Source organism: Rhinoderma darwinii (assembly GCF_050947455.1).
Source record: "Rhinoderma darwinii isolate aRhiDar2 chromosome 5 unlocalized genomic scaffold, aRhiDar2.hap1 SUPER_5_unloc_28, whole genome shotgun sequence".
NCBI classification, from domain to species: Eukaryota; Metazoa; Chordata; class Amphibia; order Anura; family Rhinodermatidae; genus Rhinoderma; species Rhinoderma darwinii.
The window spans coordinates 90,476-108,075 of NW_027461785.1; the positions used below are offsets into that span (position 1 = coordinate 90,476).

At 47.6% G+C, this 17,600-nt stretch overlaps 2 pseudogenes; both read left to right on the top strand.

Annotated features, from left to right (window-relative positions):
- The first annotated feature begins 5,606 nt into the window (after positions 1–5,606).
- Positions 5,607–5,780, top strand: LOC142689102 (U2 spliceosomal RNA; annotated as a pseudogene).
- Positions 5,781–12,079: 6,299 nt separating this feature from the next.
- LOC142689166 (U2 spliceosomal RNA) lies at positions 12,080–12,291 on the top strand (annotated as a pseudogene).
- The last annotated feature ends 5,309 nt before the right edge of the window (positions 12,292–17,600 follow it).

Sequence of the window (17,600 nt, forward strand, 5' to 3'; positions counted from 1 at the left end):
TTGTAAGGATAGATAGCTCGGAGAACCACTGGGGGCTATAAACACTAGCTTAGCGATCCAAGAGCGTTCCAGACGAAGCCGGCGACGAACTGCGGAGAAGAACCAGCGAAGACGACGATCCAGAAGGGAGAAGCCGCCATCGGGGAAGAAGCTCCGGGAGATCGCTGCCGGGAAGAAGAAGGAGAACTGCGACAGAGACCTTCGGAGAAGAGCCGCTGCTGAAGGGGATCTTTGAAGAAGCTCGGCCGCAGAAGAAGCTCGACGAGGAACCGCTGCGGAAGAAATTTCGTGGAAGAACCTCGGCCAGCAAGGAGAAGATTTGCATAGCTCCGCCCCCTTCGGGAAAGAGCTATCGAAGATCCTCCCCAAGCGACAGGAACAGCTGGAAGAAGCCATGGCCTCAACCAGCAACCCTGCCACCCAGAAGAAGAAGGCTGATGGACCAGGTGAGCCGGCCCAGGCCAGGACATCTCCTCCTGAAGCCTCCTCAAGCCAACAGGCCACCAGGAAGCCGAACCAGGCTGCTCCAACCCTGGAGCCCTGGATGAAGCAGACGGTGGCCCTGAAGCTGAAGGAGGTGGACGGGAGAGTGCCGGACATGACGGAAGAAGTGTTCTGCCAGAAGATGCTCCTGGACCAGGGCTTCGCTAAGCCGGAGACCATCAGCATCCAGGCCTTCATGACCGGGATGTTCTTCGTGACCTTCGCTTCGATCAACATCTGCAGAAGGTACTGGGAGATGGTGAAAGCGGCGAGGCCTGAATCCCCTTTCTCTCGCTTTGTGGGCAACTGCCCTGTCCAAAGAGAGGAAAGGCGGGTGACGGTCTCAATGCGGAACCCACACACCCCCGGCAAAGACATCACCACGCTCCTGAAGCGGTTCTGCACAGTGGTGAGGGAACCCACCCACATCCTGAACGGACTCGGCTTCTGGACTGGCAAGTGGTCGGTAATCGTCCGACTGAACAAGGATTCCAGCGCGGAAGACGGCCTCCAACACCTGCCCCAGTCATTCTCGCTGGGCAACTCCTACGGCCTCATCTACTACCCGGACATGCCGCAGATCTGCAGGAGATGCAGCAAGAAGGGTCATTCGGTGAAGGACTGCAAGGAGGACGCCTGCAAGAACTGCCGGGTAACAGGACACGAGACCAAAGACTGCCCGAAACGGACAATGTGCAACCTCTGCGGACAAGCAGCCCACTCCTACAAGGACTGCCCGAAGAGGGATCGATCCTGGGCAACTGTAGCGGCGAAAGCTCCGGCCAGAGGGAACCCCGCCCCAGCCAGAGCTCCAGCGGCGCAGAAGACCGGGAATAAGAAGGATGGTAAGAAGACGACAGTCCCTCCCCCCCGTCTCCCGGCCCTCCCTCGCCCTACCCTTCCCACCCTCCCTCGCCCGGCCCTCCCCACCCCCCCGTCCCCAACCCCTGTCACCCCCACTGAGGCTCTCACCTTCTCCTACCCACCCATCTCAGTGGTCCTGTCACCTGCACCTCTCCCAACCCAGCCTCCCTTCTCCCCAGCTCCAGCAGCACTAACATCTTCCCCTCCAGCCGCTGGAGTCCTCTCCCTGGAGGATTTTCCCCCTCTTGTCTCCTCAGGTGCCATCCAGAGGAAGAGAAAGGTGAGGGACAGCCCAGCTGCTGAGTCCTCAAAGCGACAAGTCGTGGAAATCTGCGAAGATTCCCTTGCGCAGCAGGAGGAAATGGAGCAGATGGTGGAGGAACTCGTGTCTGAACCTGAGGTCATCGACTTCACAACAGACATCCAGGTGGCTACAATCCTGGAACAATTTTTGTCAGAGGGCCTGCTGGATCTTTCGGACCCGCCAGGAGAGGAGGATCCGCCCGACCGGACTGGTAACTAAGGTGTATCGTTTGCACTAACCTTCTTTATTCTCCCCCATGGCTGCTAAACTTAACATCTTTAGCCTCAATGTGAGGAGTGTTAGAGATAGGACTAGATGTCAGATGGTGCTAACTTTTCTTTCCAAGCAGTCGAGTGATGTATTTATGCTGCAGGAATGTACTCTCCCCTCTTCCAGGTCATACCATCATCTGGCCAGGCAGTGGACCCATGGCCCGTCCTACTGGTCTGGTGGGGGCGACTGTAAGTCTGCAGGGGTTGCCACCCTGATTAGGGGAAGCGTATTTACTGTTGACTCTGTCCAGGAGCTCGCCTGCGGCCGCTTGTTGGTCGTAGACGGTTCCTGGGCAGGAGAGCCGATTAGGCTCATCAACGTGTACGCTCCCCCTATGAAGGCTGAGCGCCTGGAACTATTCCAGACCCTGCGGACCCAGCTCGCCACCACTAGGGCAGTGGTGATGGCCGGGGACTTCAACTGCCCCATCGAAGAGGATGGACGAAGTTCCGGCACTTCAATCAAACTGGATGTCAGTTCCAAACTGCTTATCGAGATGGTAACCGAAGCATCCTTGCAGGACGTTGTGGGCTCCATGGGGATTGGCTCTGTGAACTATTCATGGAGCCGACCCGATGGCTCACTTCGTTCTCGGATTGACTTTGTGTTCACCTCCCGGGCAGTCAAGCAGCATGGGCACTCCATGGTCCCCTGCTTCTTCTCTGACCACAGGGCCATTCTCTTCCAGGGTGCCATCGGCCACGGTTTTCCTCCCGGCCCTGGCTCCTGGAAGCTGAATTGTGCCCTGCTGGAAAGAGAGGAGGTACTGGCGGAACTTAGAGACGCCTATATTGTTTGGAGGAATGATAAAGTTTTCTTTGACAAAACCTGTGACTGGTGGGAATATGTTAAAGTTGAATTTCGTTGTTTCTTTCAGGCAAAAAGTCGTCAACAGGCGTGTGAGAGGAAGAGAGACTTCAGAGAGATGCAGCGTCAGCTGCGATCCCTGCAAGACCTCCTTCAATGCGGCTGGGACGTCAGGAAGGAGCTGGAGGAAGCCAAAAAGGGCCTGAAAAGGCACTTTGAGGAGGAATCCAAGCGAATTGTCTTTCGTTCCAAGGTGGAGAACCTGGAGAAGGGTGAGAAATGTAACTCGTTCTTTTTCAGGAAACTCCATGCCGGCCACACGCCCCTGAAGGAACTTCGAGATGAGACCGGAAACATGCATTCTGGGAAGAAGGAGGTGATGGGAGTCGTCACAGACTACTACCGAAGCCTCTACTCCCGGAAAACCACTGACCCCGAAGCCGCCGATAAATTCCTGTCAGGTATCACTAATCATCTTGATCCTGCAGGTACGGAGGCTATGGATGTACCCCTGACGGTGGAGGAACTGCTCTCTGCCGCTAAATCCTTCAGACCCGGCAGGACCCCGGGCAGTGATGGTCTCCCAGCAGAGCTCTATGTAGCGCTGGGGGACTTGATCAGTCCGGACCTGCTGGAGCTCTATGAGGAGATGGTGGTGGAGGGTAGAATGCCACCGTCCTTGAGAGAAGGCATGATCACGATCTTGTATAAGCGGAAGGGGGAGAGATGTGACCTGAAAAACTGGCGTCCCATCTCTCTCCTGAACGTGGACTACAAGATCCTCGCCAAAGTATTGGCCAACAGACTGAAGGTTGTCATCGGACAGATCATCGGATCGGACCAAACCTGCGGCATTCCTGGCCGTAGGGTGGCCGACAGTCTTGCCCTGGTGAGGGACACGGTGCATTACATGCAAAGCCGCCGTACACACGCGGCCCTGGTCAGTCTGGATCAGGAGAAGGCTTTTGACCGGGTCTCTCACGAATTCATGGGTAAGGCTCTGCGTAGGCTGCGGCTTGGCAGGTTGTTCTGTTTGTATGTTAACCTGATGTATTGCGACATTTACAGCTCGGTGCTGGTGAACGGCTGGAAGACTGACCCCTTTCCTGTATCGTCGGGGGTTAGACAAGGCTGTCCTCTTTCACCTCTCCTTTTTGTTTGTGTTATAGAGCTCTTCGCAGAGGCTATCCGGCAGAATGGAGAGATCAGAGGGATCACCGCACCAGGTCCAGGACACTTCGAGGTCAAATGCTCGCTGTACATGGACGACGTGACCGTCTTCTGCGCTGACCAGAGTTCGGTGACTGCACTCGTCCAGACCTGCGAGGAGTTCGGACGCGCTTCAGGGGCAAAAGTCAACTGCGGGAAGTCGGAAGCCATGCTCTTCGGAAAGTGGTACCTGCCTTCTCCTGCCTCCTTCCCGTTTACTATCAAGCCGGACTTCATCAAAATTCTGGGAGTCTGGTTCGGTAAGGAAGGTGCAGCCCTAAAGTCGTGGGAAGAACGCTTGGCCAAAGTCAACCAAAGGATCGGACTGTGGAGCCTCAGACAACTCACTATTGAGGGCAAAGCAATGGTCCTGCGTAACGAAGTCTTGCCTGTGCTACAATACACTGCACAGGCATGGCCCCCTCTTGCCACCGTCTCGAGGGCCATTACCAGGACCGTGTTTCGCTTCATCTGGGGCTCGAAAATGGACAGAGTAAAGCGGACTGTTATGTACAAGGAGCCCCGCAAAGGTGGGAAGGGTATACCCGACATTCCCACTCTGCTGCGGATCGCTTTTGTATGTGACTGTGTTCGTAGGACTCTGAGGACAGCAAACGGCTCTGCGGGCAAGGCCATGTCCCGCTACTTCCTCCTTCCCCTCTGGCGAGGTTTTGGCTGGGACAAGTGGGACAGCTCCTTCCCTTACAACTGGCACGCTCCCTGGTTCTACGGAGATGTCGTCCGGTTCGTGAGGGAGCATCAACTGGAGGGTCTTAAGCCCGACTTGTGGAAACCTAAGACGATCCACAAGCACATCAGAGCAAAGGACTCACTGGAGTCTGTTCCAGGGCTTCATGCCGACACGTTGGAGACTGTTTGGACTAACGTGTCATCTGGCAGGTTGACCAACGGGCACAAGGACATTTCATGGATGGCCATCCAGGGAGGACTGCCTCTTAGGTCATTCATGCATGCCCGCAACCTGTGCAAGACCCGGTACTGCCCCAGGTGCCCCTTCACGGAGGAAACATCTTTGCACATTTTCTGGCAGTGCCCCTTTGCACAGGGTCTGTTGAAAGCCTTGGAACATGAACTCAAGGACTCAGTACCCAGGAACAGACTGTCGTACCGCTCGGTACTTTATGGACTATTTCCTGGGAATACCACGGATGGAGCAATCCAGGAAGCCTGGCGCCTTATGAACTGCTTTAAGGACGCTATATGGTTTGCCAGGAACCGTCTGATTTTGCGGAGAGAGAGTGTGTCCGTCCAGGACTGCCGCAGGCTGATCCACAGCCTGCTCAGAGACTATTCCACCTGGGACAGCCCGGACGTCGATGAGGAAGAGGACTGATACTCCCCTTCCCCCCACTCTCCCTTCTTGTGTGTTGTCTTTCAATAAAGCTTCGGGCCTGTGATTTCCCCCCTCCCTATCCCCTCCTACCCACTCCCCTATCCCATCACTTGTCTGTAATGCTTTGTTGTTTGGCTTTAGTGAATGCAAGAATGTTAGTGTAGCATGTGGTGTAATGTATAGCATAGGCTAGCCTGTACTGTGTATTATACTGTCATGTTATGTTTGACGACTGTTATTATTTATTATTTGCTGCTTCATGGCTTGCGCTGCGTCGCAGTAATGTTTGTATGATGACGATTGATTGTCAATAAAGCATTTTTCAATCAAAAATCTGTTCTTATCAGTTTAATATCTGATACGTCCCCTATCTGGGGACCATATATTAAATGGATTTTTAGAACAGGGAGATGGAAATAGAGCTTGCTCTGTCCACTCCACGCATTGACCTGGTATTGCAGTATTTCCAGGACCGGTGCACCCTTCCCTTATGTGTTGACTAAAATCAGATTCCAAAAGTGCTATTTGTGTTTGCTATTGTTTTTGTCTTTCTGATGGGATCTCCCCTTTTAATCCCATTATTTCAACACCTGTTGGACAATGCATTTGTACAGTCATGTGTGATAATGAGCTCATTTATTAAATGCAATTAATGAATACATTGCCACCTCTTGTTGTGTGTGTGTGTGTGTGTGTGTGTGTCTTCTGTGTTTCTGTGTTTCCGGCATTTCACATTGGAACAGCTCATTCACCTTCCTTGTCTTCTCTCCGCCCTCCCTCCTAGGTAAGTTAAAGAGCTGCACCTGAGCCAGCCACTGATTGATGCAGCACCACAGTCAAATAGTGGAGTGGAGTGGAGTAGGGGAACAGCAAACAGCCATTAAAGCAGCCAGCCGCCTACCCGCCACAATGGACCTACCTGTGTACACTAGATGGATGTGATGGAATGTACTGTCGTCCCTACATTTCAAGAAGAAGTAAGAATTGCAGTTGCAACAAACCCTTGCTTGCCTACAAAGAGAGCAGCAATTTGGATTTGTTACTTTGTTACCTGGAAGAATAACAAACTGTGCAAGGATGGAGGTTGTAGGAGCAAGGAGAAGTTGTCTGTAAAGTTGGTGGATGCTTATTTTCCATTTTGCAGTCCCTTGTCTCCCTCTTGTGGCCTCCTGGAGGCAAATAAATGTGCAAAAAAAAGACAGCCTGGCGGCCGGCTGTTGCAGTGTTGCCCTCTCAGGCAACACTGAGTGACTGACTGAGCCTCACCGTCTTATATAAAGTTCAGACGGAACTTTGCACGTGTCATAGTGGAGCCCTCAGGATTCCAGAGCCAGCTTTCTGACATCATAATGGGGCCTCAGAGATAGATAAAAGCCTGGGCCCAGGCAGTGTTGGTCAGTGCTGCTCAGCAGGCAGCACTGGACTGGATTAAAGCTGATACAAGGTGTGAAGGAACAAGGGGTGGCTGTGGGCATGCACTTGCTGCCGCTGCCAGTGTTTATCTGCATGGCAGGAGGGCATTTGGGCGTTGCCAGGAAGGCGTTTTTATGTAGATTCCTCCTCTTTCAGCACTGCATTGTGGTGCAAGCAAAAGAAGCAAATCCTGTGTAGCTTCCTCTCCGGCCTTTATTCACCTCCCTCCCGCTTAGTAGCTGTAAATGTGTGTGAGCCTGCAGGGCCCCATGGAATTGCCTAGGAGTAGGCTGAATCAATCGCTGCAAGGGGTGAACAGCAGTATGGGACAGGCTCGGGCAAGGCAAGGGCCGCTCGGGTTATCGCTTCTCGGCCTTTTGGCTCAGATCAGGTTCATTGCCTGGTCTGGGCCGGGGGGTTCGGCCTTTTCGTGGAGTCCTATCCGACGTTTTTGGGAGCGATCACCGTGCCGTTGGGCATTCCTTTTCAAGATGGCAGCTGTGCGTAACACTATCCGTTTTGTGGTGAATGAGCAGAGGAGAGAAGAAGTTGATACTGGACATATCATTGAGAACATCCTTCTGGACCTGGCTGGAGTTACGTTGGTAGAGGTATTCTGTATCCAAGCTTTCAGCAATATTGCTACATATGATGTATCCTTTTTTGAGGCCGCCTACTGTTTAAATGTATTTCAGTTGCTCAAGGAGAAACACATGCATGAGGCTTTAAAATCTATTGAAGTGCAACCTCTTTTTTCAGCAGTGGAGAAATGTATTACCATCCACATGTATAACCCATTTCTGGATAGAAGGCTGGTCAGGGCCTTCTTAGCTCACTACTGTACCCATGTTAGAGGAGGTGTGGAGCAGAAGAACCTATGGGGAGTTTTCAATGGTGATATTAAGTACTGGGTCAGGCTGAAACCTGACTCCAGCTGTATTGGAGGAGTGATGAATCCTCCTGCAAATTTTTCAATTGGTGGTAATAAGGGATATCTTTATTACCAAGATATGCCATGTTTTTGCAGATCATGTTTTTCCTACGGGCATACCAAAGATGCATGCAAAGGCAAAGTATGCAGGAATTGCAAAGAAACAGGACATGAGGCTAGTGCATGTATTTCCCCATCCAGGTGTGACATTTGTGGTTTGCCGGGTCATACTTGTAGGAAATGTCCAAAGGTGTTTCCCTTTTTAGGGCAAGAGAGAAGAACATGGGGCAGACAGGTGAGAACAACAAGTTCCCTTGCTGCCACTTCTGATGCAATTTCAGAGCCAGCTGGCAGTGTTTCTGTGCCTGCTTCTCAGGACCCTGGGAAAGCTGGATTAGGAGAGGTTCTAACCTCACATACTAACAGCATGGAGTTGGGTGTGGTCCCTCCTGCAGAGCAAAGTGTTGATGAAACACCTGGGGTTATGCCTATGGAAGGTGAAGACACAGCGCCACCTATTGGGTGTGCTTCCCCTGATGATGGTGCAAGTATGCAAATTTTGTCTTTTTCTAGCCCAGAGTCAAAAATGGAAGACTCAGCTAAAGTGGAGTGGTCAATATCGGAGGAGGACGAGAAGGAGGCCAGGATGCCTAGTGCCACTAGTGCTGAAATTTTTCATAAAGTGGTCTCAAAAAGGGGGAAGTCTGGAAAGGCGGTGAAGAGACTGAAGATAGGCTTATTGGAAGATTCTGCTCATGCAAATCCCTTCTCATTGCTGGACAGCGACTCTAGTTCTAGCCCTAAGTCATCTGAGGTGGCCTCAGAAGTACCCAGCTCTCCTGGGGAAGGTTTCCTCAGTGAAGTCAATGTGGCAAATCTGGAAAGAGCTATGTATTTCCCTGGGACGTGATATGTTCTGGTTATCTCATGGCTTTCCTTTGCACTAACCATACTATGCCCGCATGTCTTTGAGATTAAAGATTGTCTCTCAAAATGTACGGGTGTTCTCCTCTGCTCACAAGCGTGCTGCAGTCCTGGACTTTTTGGCCTCTAAGGGCAGTGACATTGTTTGTGTACAAGAATGTGGTTTGTCAAAAAATCCTAGTAAAGAAGAATGGAAGTTTGGGGAAGCAATTTGGTCCTTTTCTTCCACAAATAGGAACGATGGAATTGGTATTCTCTTTAAAAATAATGAGTTTGTCATCAAACAGACTCAAATCATTCAGGAAGGAAGATGTGTCTGCGTGTTACTATCCTACAAGGGGTGGCAGTTTAGGCTTATCAATATCTATGGCCATGCTGTGAAATCTGATAGGTTGGCACTTTTTGATACTTTAAAATTTTTTCTACACGGTAAAGTTCCTGTAATTATTGTTGGTGACATTAACTGTATCCTGGAGAAGCAGGCCCGAGCTGGATCCACAGAGTCTAATGTGGACGCTACCGGAGTTTTGTGGAATAAAATTTTGCAGGACTTTGCTTTGCAGGACGCTGTCACCAGGAAACCAGGTCCATTTACCTATCATGCCGATGACGGAAGAACGGATTCTCGTCTGGACTTTTTCTTTTTTTCTACCTCTGCAATGGAATGTGTAGATTATGCGCAGGAGAGAGTGTGGTTTTCAGATCACGAGTGTTTGTTGGGGGTTTTTGTTATAAATAATTTCTTTTATGGTAGAGGGGTATGGAAGATGAATGTTAGTTTTCTGAGTGATAAAAGGGAAAAAACTAGGTTTGGGAAAAAATATGGGTTTTGGGTTAGGAAGAAAAGTTCTTTCTCTAATGTGTGTGAATGGTGGGTATGGGTGAAAAAAAAGATTGGTGGGTTTTTTAGACAGATAGGGTATAGACGAGCGAGAAGGAAAAGATTAGAATATTCACGCTTTAATATGCGGATGACGTTCCTTCAACAATGTAAAAATTTGGGTATGGATGTAAGACACGATTTGGAAAAAACAAAAAAAGATATTAAGGAGTGGTTCCGAGAGAAAGGGAAAGAAATTATATTTAGGTCTAAGGTGGAGGTTAGAGATAATCACGAGAAGTGCACTAGATTTTTCTTTAAAAAAATGTGTGGTGGAAAAAGTGGAATGAATGTATTATTGGATAAGGATGATAAAGAGGTGTTCGGTAAGGATGTGATTGATGTGGTGTCTGATTTTTATAAAAAACTGTATGATGTGAAGAAATGTGATTTGGGCGATGATGAGGAGTTTTTGGATATTGTGTGTAATTTTGTTCCTGAAAGTGAATGTGCGTTTTTGCTTGGTGAGATTATGGATGGTGAAGTAAAGGATGTGGTGGGAAGTATGGCTAAAAATAAGTCTCCAGGGATCGATGGAATACCAGCTGATTTCTATGGGAAATATTGGGATATAATTGGGAAGGATGTTATAGAAGTTATGAGAGTGTTGTTTTCTGGGACTAATATGTGTGATGTGATGAAGAAGGGTATGGTAGTTTTGTTGCATAAAAAAGGAGATAAGAGACGGTTAGAAAACTGGCGACCAATTACCTTGCTTAATACGGATTATAAAATTTTTGCCAAGCTGATTGCGAACCGTATGAGAGATGTGATTGGGTGTGTGATTGATGAGGATCAGGTATGTGCGGTACCGAAAAGGAAATTGCATGAAAACGTGGCGTTGGTGCGGGACATGCTTGAGGATTGTAAGGGTCGGAATAAGAAGGTGATTGTGTGTGCGTTAGATTTTGAGAAAGCGTTTGATCGTGTGGCGCATGTGTTTTTGTTCAAAGTGTTAGAGAGAATGGGTTTTCCGGTTCAGTTTGTGAGTTTGTTGAAGAATTTATACGCGAATGCAAAGAGCTGTGTGCAGGTGAATGGGTTTTTTTCAGAATCGTTTAATATTATGTCTGGTGTGCGACAGGGTTGTCCGTTGTCTCCCATCCTATTTATTTGTGCGATTGAACCATTGTTGCAAATGATTAGAAATGATAAGGTTGTGAAAGGTTTGGTGGTGCCCGGGTGTGATGGAAAACGTGTGAAAGCTTTGGGATATATGGATGATATTTGCGTATTGTGTGATTCAGTGTATGATATGTCCAGAGTGAAGTTGATCGTAAATATGTTTTGTATTGCGTCTGCTTTTAAAATAAATTGGGGTAAGAGCAAATTTAAAATTTTTTTCAGTAATGAGCGGGTGAGTGATTCTGATATGGAACAGGTGAATGGTGTGAAAATTTTGGGTATTGTGTTTGATGATGAGCTGAAAGGGAGAGAAAGTTGGGATGAGTTAGGTGGTAGGATTGTGAGAAAGTTGGAAATGTGGAGAATGAGGGATCTTTCTTTTTCGGGGAAGGTTTTAATTGTCAAAAGTATTATTCTTCCTATGATTTTATATGTTGCTCTGGTTTTTCCTCCGGCTGTAGCTATGTTAAAAAAAGTGAATAGAGTTTTGTTCCTTTTTTTATGGGGGAGCGGGATTGAGAAGGCAAAGAGAGAAATTCTAATGAAAAGCAGACGTAATGGAGGCTTGGATTTCCCAAATTTGGAGATTTTCATCGGAATTAATTGTGTACGTTTTTTTGTAGAGCTTTTATTTAAAGAATCCAAGGCTTCCAGAATGTCGAAATATTTAGCTGGAACGGTGATTCAGCGTCTAAGGTGGGAAAAACGTAATTTATGTAAACCAATTGCTTTTCAGTGCACAGGGTGGTATTTGTATGTTGAAAAATTTATTAAAAAGTTCCAGCTAGAGGATGTAAGAATGGAGAGATTTTTGAGTGAAAAGAATGTTGTGAGAAGTATGTGTATGAATAATGTGATGTGTTCTGTAAATGGTTTGAATTCGATGGAGTCTAGGTCTGTGTGGAAGAAGATTGTTACGTATGATGTGTCAAATAAGCAGAAAGATTTGTTATGGATGTCGGTACATGGAGTGTTGCCTGTAAGGAGTGTTCAGAAAAGAAGAGGTTTGGTTGCATCTGAAAGGTGTCCGAGAGAAGGTTGTGGGGATGATGAGGATGTGAGTCATGTGTTTTGGTCGTGTAAGCATGCAAAGGATGTTTGGAAAAAGTTGAGTGGGTTGTGCGAAGAATTGACTGGTTTGAAGAGTTTGACGTATGAAATTGTCTTGTTTGGTTTGTGTAGTTTGGGTAGTGAAAAGGATAGAGTGTTGTGGATTTTTTTGACTTGTGTGAAAGAGGTATTGTGGAATACGAGGAATTTGAATGTGTATAAAAGAGAAGTATTTGAGATGGAGGATGTGGTTAGTATGGTATTGGCTAAATTGTATTTTTATTATAAATGGGATCTAGAAAAAGGTATGGATGCGGAAGGGATATGGCGAATGTTAAAATGGCGGTATTTAGTTTGAGGAATTTTGTTTGACTTATCTTGTATTTGATGGAAAAATAAAATAATGAACCAGAGTGATGAGATTTTTTGAAAAATAGAGAGGTGGTTTGAACAACTACAGTTCTCGGTTTTATTCAAAAAAACCTGAATGGTTTAATAAAAAAAAAAAAAAAAAAAAAAAATCTGTTCTTATCAGTTTAATATCTGATACGTCCCCTATCTGGGGACCATATATTAAATGGATTTTTAGAACAGGGAGATGGAAATAGAGCTTGCTCTGTCCACTCCACGCATTGACCTGGTATTGCAGTATTTCCAGGACCGGTGCACCCTTCCCTTATGTGTTGACTAAAATCAGATTCCAAAAGTGCTATTTGTGTTTGCTATTGTTTTTGTCTTTCTGATGGGATCTCCCCTTTTAATCCCATTATTTCAACACCTGTTGGACAATGCATTTGTACAGTCATGTGTGATAATGAGCTCATTTATTAAATGCAATTAATGAATACATTGCCACCTCTTGTTGTGTGTGTGTGTGTGTGTGTGTGTCTTCTGTGTTTCTGTGTTTCCGGCATTTCACATTGGAACAGCTCATTCACCTTCCTTGTCTTCTCTCCGCCCTCCCTCCTAGGTAAGTTAAAGAGCTGCACCTGAGCCAGCCACTGATTGATGCAGCACCACAGTCAAATAGTGGAGTGGAGTGGAGTAGGGGAACAGCAAACAGCCATTAAAGCAGCCAGCCGCCTACCCGCCACAATGGACCTACCTGTGTACACTAGATGGATGTGATGGAATGTACTGTCGTCCCTACATTTCAAGAAGAAGTAAGAATTGCAGTTGCAACAAACCCTTGCTTGCCTACAAAGAGAGCAGCAATTTGGATTTGTTACTTTGTTACCTGGAAGAATAACAAACTGTGCAAGGATGGAGGTTGTAGGAGCAAGGAGAAGTTGTCTGTAAAGTTGGTGGATGCTTATTTTCCATTTTGCAGTCCCTTGTCTCCCTCTTGTGGCCTCCTGGAGGCAAATAAATGTGCAAAAAAAAGACAGCCTGGCGGCCGGCTGTTGCAGTGTTGCCCTCTCAGGCAACACTGAGTGACTGACTGAGCCTCACCGTCTTATATAAAGTTCAGACGGAACTTTGCACGTGTCATAGTGGAGCCCTCAGGATTCCAGAGCCAGCTTTCTGACATCATAATGGGGCCTCAGAGATAGATAAAAGCCTGGGCCCAGGCAGTGTTGGTCAGTGCTGCTCAGCAGGCAGCACTGGACTGGATTAAAGCTGATACAAGGTGTGAAGGAACAAGGGGTGGCTGTGGGCATGCACTTGCTGCCGCTGCCAGTGTTTATCTGCATGGCAGGAGGGCATTTGGGCGTTGCCAGGAAGGCGTTTTTATGTAGATTCCTCCTCTTTCAGCACTGCATTGTGGTGCAAGCAAAAGAAGCAAATCCTGTGTAGCTTCCTCTCCGGCCTTTATTCACCTCCCTCCCGCTTAGTAGCTGTAAATGTGTGTGAGCCTGCAGGGCCCCATGGAATTGCCTAGGAGTAGGCTGAATCAATCGCTGCAAGGGGTGAACAGCAGTATGGGACAGGCTCGGGCAAGGCAAGGGCCGCTCGGGTTATCGCTTCTCGGCCTTTTGGCTAAGACCAAGTGTATTTATACAGGAGGTTTTTAGTCAGAAGGTGCTCAGGTACCCTCTCTCTCGGCCTCGGGGGATCGTCCAGGTTCGCCTGGACTTCACCCCCGTGCTGCTATTTGGGAGAGAGGCTTAGTCCTGAGCAACGAGTTGCGATCCCCCCCCAGCCCTTTGGTGTGTCTCCTTGAACCCAAAGGGCGCAGCGCAAGCTGTGCGGTACCGACCTGGCCACGCAAATGGCAGGCGGACCTGATGCGGTGCCGGTATACGCCCGGTTGCGGAATACTGCAAGATTTATCTTGGCAGAGGGTGGAGGCGGTCCTCGTGGTCTCAAGTTCCTTGTCCACGATATTTTGGAAAAGCGGTTGGCGGTCCACAAGAACGAGATTTTGGCGATCCAGGACTACCCAAGGCGTGGAGTGTACGACGTGACTTTTATGGGAGAAGGAATCCTCCGTGATGCCATGGGAAAAGCTGAGAGGCAACAAGGTGAACTCATGGCCTTGGGAGTCCAGGTAATTGAACACGCTTTCGAAGTAACCAAACTCGTAGTGATTAAAATGTATTCCCCATACGTGAAAGATCAGGAAGTGGCGGCGTTTCTTGCTGCATACTTTAAGAACGTTAAGCTACTGGGGAGAGTTATGAACGAGTGCGGTGTGTGGACCGTCAAATGGAAATTCATTGTTACGCTAATAAAGGACCCCTCCACCCAAGAAACGAAGCTACCACCTGCTCGTTTTAAACTTGGGAATGTGAATGGCGACCTCTATTTCTCAGGAATGCCAAACTTCTGCAGGGCCTGCGGTACCTATGGACATACCAGTTTTAACTGCGATGTCACCTGCAGGAACTGTGGAAGTAAACAACACACAATGAGAGAATGTACAGAAGAGAAAAAATGCAATTTTTGTCAAAAAACTGGTCATCTTTATTATGCTTGTCCACATAGGTACCGAGGCGAAGAAGATGAGCAACCCGAGGTGCCCCCACGTGCTCCACCAGCAGAGCAGTCCCGTCCTCAAGGAGGAGAACAAGCTGTTGCGGCGAAAGAGCAGAGAGGTACCTGGGCTTCAAGGGTACGGCCAGCCGAAGCCAAAACAGGTGCCTCTCAGCCAGCGACCTCAGGGGATAAAAATGAGCCCAGCGCGAAGGAAAAACGGCAGGCCAAGAGGAAGGCAGAAAAGGAGCAGGCCATCGATGAACCTGTGGCATCCCAGACGGCTGGTTGCTCAGGCGGTGCCGGGCCTGCTCCTAATCCTGGGTCTCTAGAGACCGACTCGGAAGGAGAAGACTGGGTACAGGTGGGTCCCCGTAAAAAGGGGAAGCAAGAACGTGCCAGTAGGAGGGAGACAGGGGAGGAGCAGATGGATACGTCCGTGCGGAAAGATGTGGCTCCTCCTGGGACCCCCTCCTCGCCTGCACTGGTGAGGAGGACGGGCACTGCTCCCTCCGTATTATCGGACACCCCGCCATGCGCACAACCTCCCCCTCTAGACCGGCCTTCACGGGCCCAGGGGGGAGAGGCGGGGCCCTTGGGGGACCCACCAGACATGGACCCAGTCGGTCAACCGAGAGAGACCCAGGTGAGGCTGTGCGAGTCTGGGCTCCCCGTGTACGAGGTGAGTGTTGCTGGCTCAGCTCTCAGCGACAGTAGTTCTTCTCCTACCTCGTCCCTCTTTTCAGTTGAGTCGGATGAGGGCGGGGCCATGAGTTCAAGTGAGGTTTCGGGTATTGCTGGTGGAGGAGCAATCTGATTTTAAGTACGCCTATTATTTATTATTTTAAAATCAGAATTTTGCTTTTACTCTCCACGATGTCTGAGCTCATGGGAATCTCCCTCAACGTGAGGGGCGCCAAGTCAAAAGTGAGAAGGGTTGCTCTCTTCAATTTTTTATCTTGCCTGGCAGCCTCTGTATTTTTCCTGCAGGAGTGCGGCATTCCCCATACAATGAGATATGAAAATTACAAAAAGGATTGGAAGTATGGTCCATCCGTCTGGTCTGGATCCAACGAGTCCAGATCAGCAGGGGTCGCCATTCTTTTTAAGGGAAACGTTTTAATTGATTTTATTCAAGAAATCTTACCAGGACGTATTTTAATGGTTAAAGCTTTTATTGATGGTGTAAAGTGGCAGTTTTTAAATTTTTACGGATCACCAGAAAAGAACGAAAGAGCGAGGATGCTGGAGATTTTACCGCTTTTTATCAACACATCTGAGCCTTTTATCCTCGCAGGTGATTTTAATTGTATCCTGAGAGGAGAACGCCGGCTTACCAACAGTACAAGTAGGAACTATGACAAGACCTCTGGACTGCTCAAGGATATCGTGACTGATTTTAAATTAAAAGACATATACAAAGAATGTAACAGGAGCAGTCCAGAGGAAGCCGGCGTTACCTGGAGCAACGCCACCTGTAGCTCCAGGATTGATTTTATCTTTTGTTCTGAAAATTTACTGCCTTTTAATTGTGAAGTTTTAACCAATGTGTTTTCAGATCACAGGCTTTTATCTTTTAAAGTAAAGCATGATCTTAATAATATTGTATGTAAAAAGTCCTGGAAGATGAATGTTTCCCTTTTAGACGATCCACAGGTTTTAGCAGATTTTATTGAATTTTACCAAGAAAGCAGGCGGGTAAGAGATACACGTACTCCCATCAGTGCATGGTGGGAGAAAATGAAAAAGAAAATTAAAGATTTTTTTATTAAGAAAAGCGTGGCGAAAGCCAAAGAGAAATACGCTTTTTTTAAAATTCTCAATACCCGTCTGCAGACCCTGTACAAAATGCAAGATCATGACATAGACGTTAAAGATGACATCACCAATTTGAAAAAGGAGATAGCCCAGTGCCTGGAGCAGAAAGGTAAAGAGATTATATTCCGTTCAAAAATACAACATGTGGAGGAGAACGAGACCTGCTCCAGGTACTTTTTTAAGAAAATAAATAACAAAAAGGCAATTATCAAAAATATAGAAGGGGTGTCAGATGTACAGGGTCTTTTAAGTAAAGTTCATGAGTTTTACACTGACCTTTTTAATGTTAAGACTGTGGATCATAATTTTATGCGTGACTCACTGAAGGAGATTACTACTGTTTTAGACCCTGTCTCCCAGAATTTTTTATTACAGGAGCTGACGGAGCAGGAGGTTTTAGAAACTGTCAAAAGTTTTAAAACAGGGAAAGTTCCCGGACCGGACGGTATACCCAGTGAGTTTTATGTAAAATTTTATGACATTTTAAAAGAGGATCTTTTTAACCTTTTTTCTGATGTTTTTAATTCCAAGATGCTGCCTAAGTCCTGGCGGAAGGGTGAGGTCTCCCTGCTACATAAGAAAGGTGACATCGCAGTTTTGAAGAACTGGAGACCAATAACCCTTCTAAATAGCGACTATAAAATTATGGCTAAAATATGTGCAAATAGATTAAAAGCCATAATACCCCACATTATACACTCTGACCAGGTGTGTGGGGTGCCAGGCCGCAGCATCTGGGATAATTTAAACCTAATAAAAGACGTGATTGAGGACACGAGGTCTAGAAAAGGTAAACTAGCCATTTTATCTATAGACTTTGAGAAGGCGTTCGACCGTGTCTCTCATTTTTATCTTTTTAAGGTTTTAGAACGTATGGGTATACCTGAAGGTTTTTTATTATCTATTAAAGCCTTTTACAGAGAATGCACCAGCAAAATTTTAGTGAATGGTTTTAAGACACAGGACATATTCTTAAACTCTGGGGTGAAGCAGGGGTGTCCCTTGTCCCCACTGCTTTTTATATGTGCATTGGAGCCTCTGTTATGCGCAATTCGCCGCGATAAGTGTATCCGTGGAGTCCCCCTGCCCGGGGGAGGCGGCGTAGAGGCCAAAGCAGTGGGGTACATGGATGATGTGGCGGTTTTATGTAGGGACGCCCTGTCGCTTCAGAGAACCCTTAGGCAAATCGAGTTTTATTGCTGTGCTTCCGGTTTTAAGGTAAACTTCAGCAAGAGTAATATTTTAAACA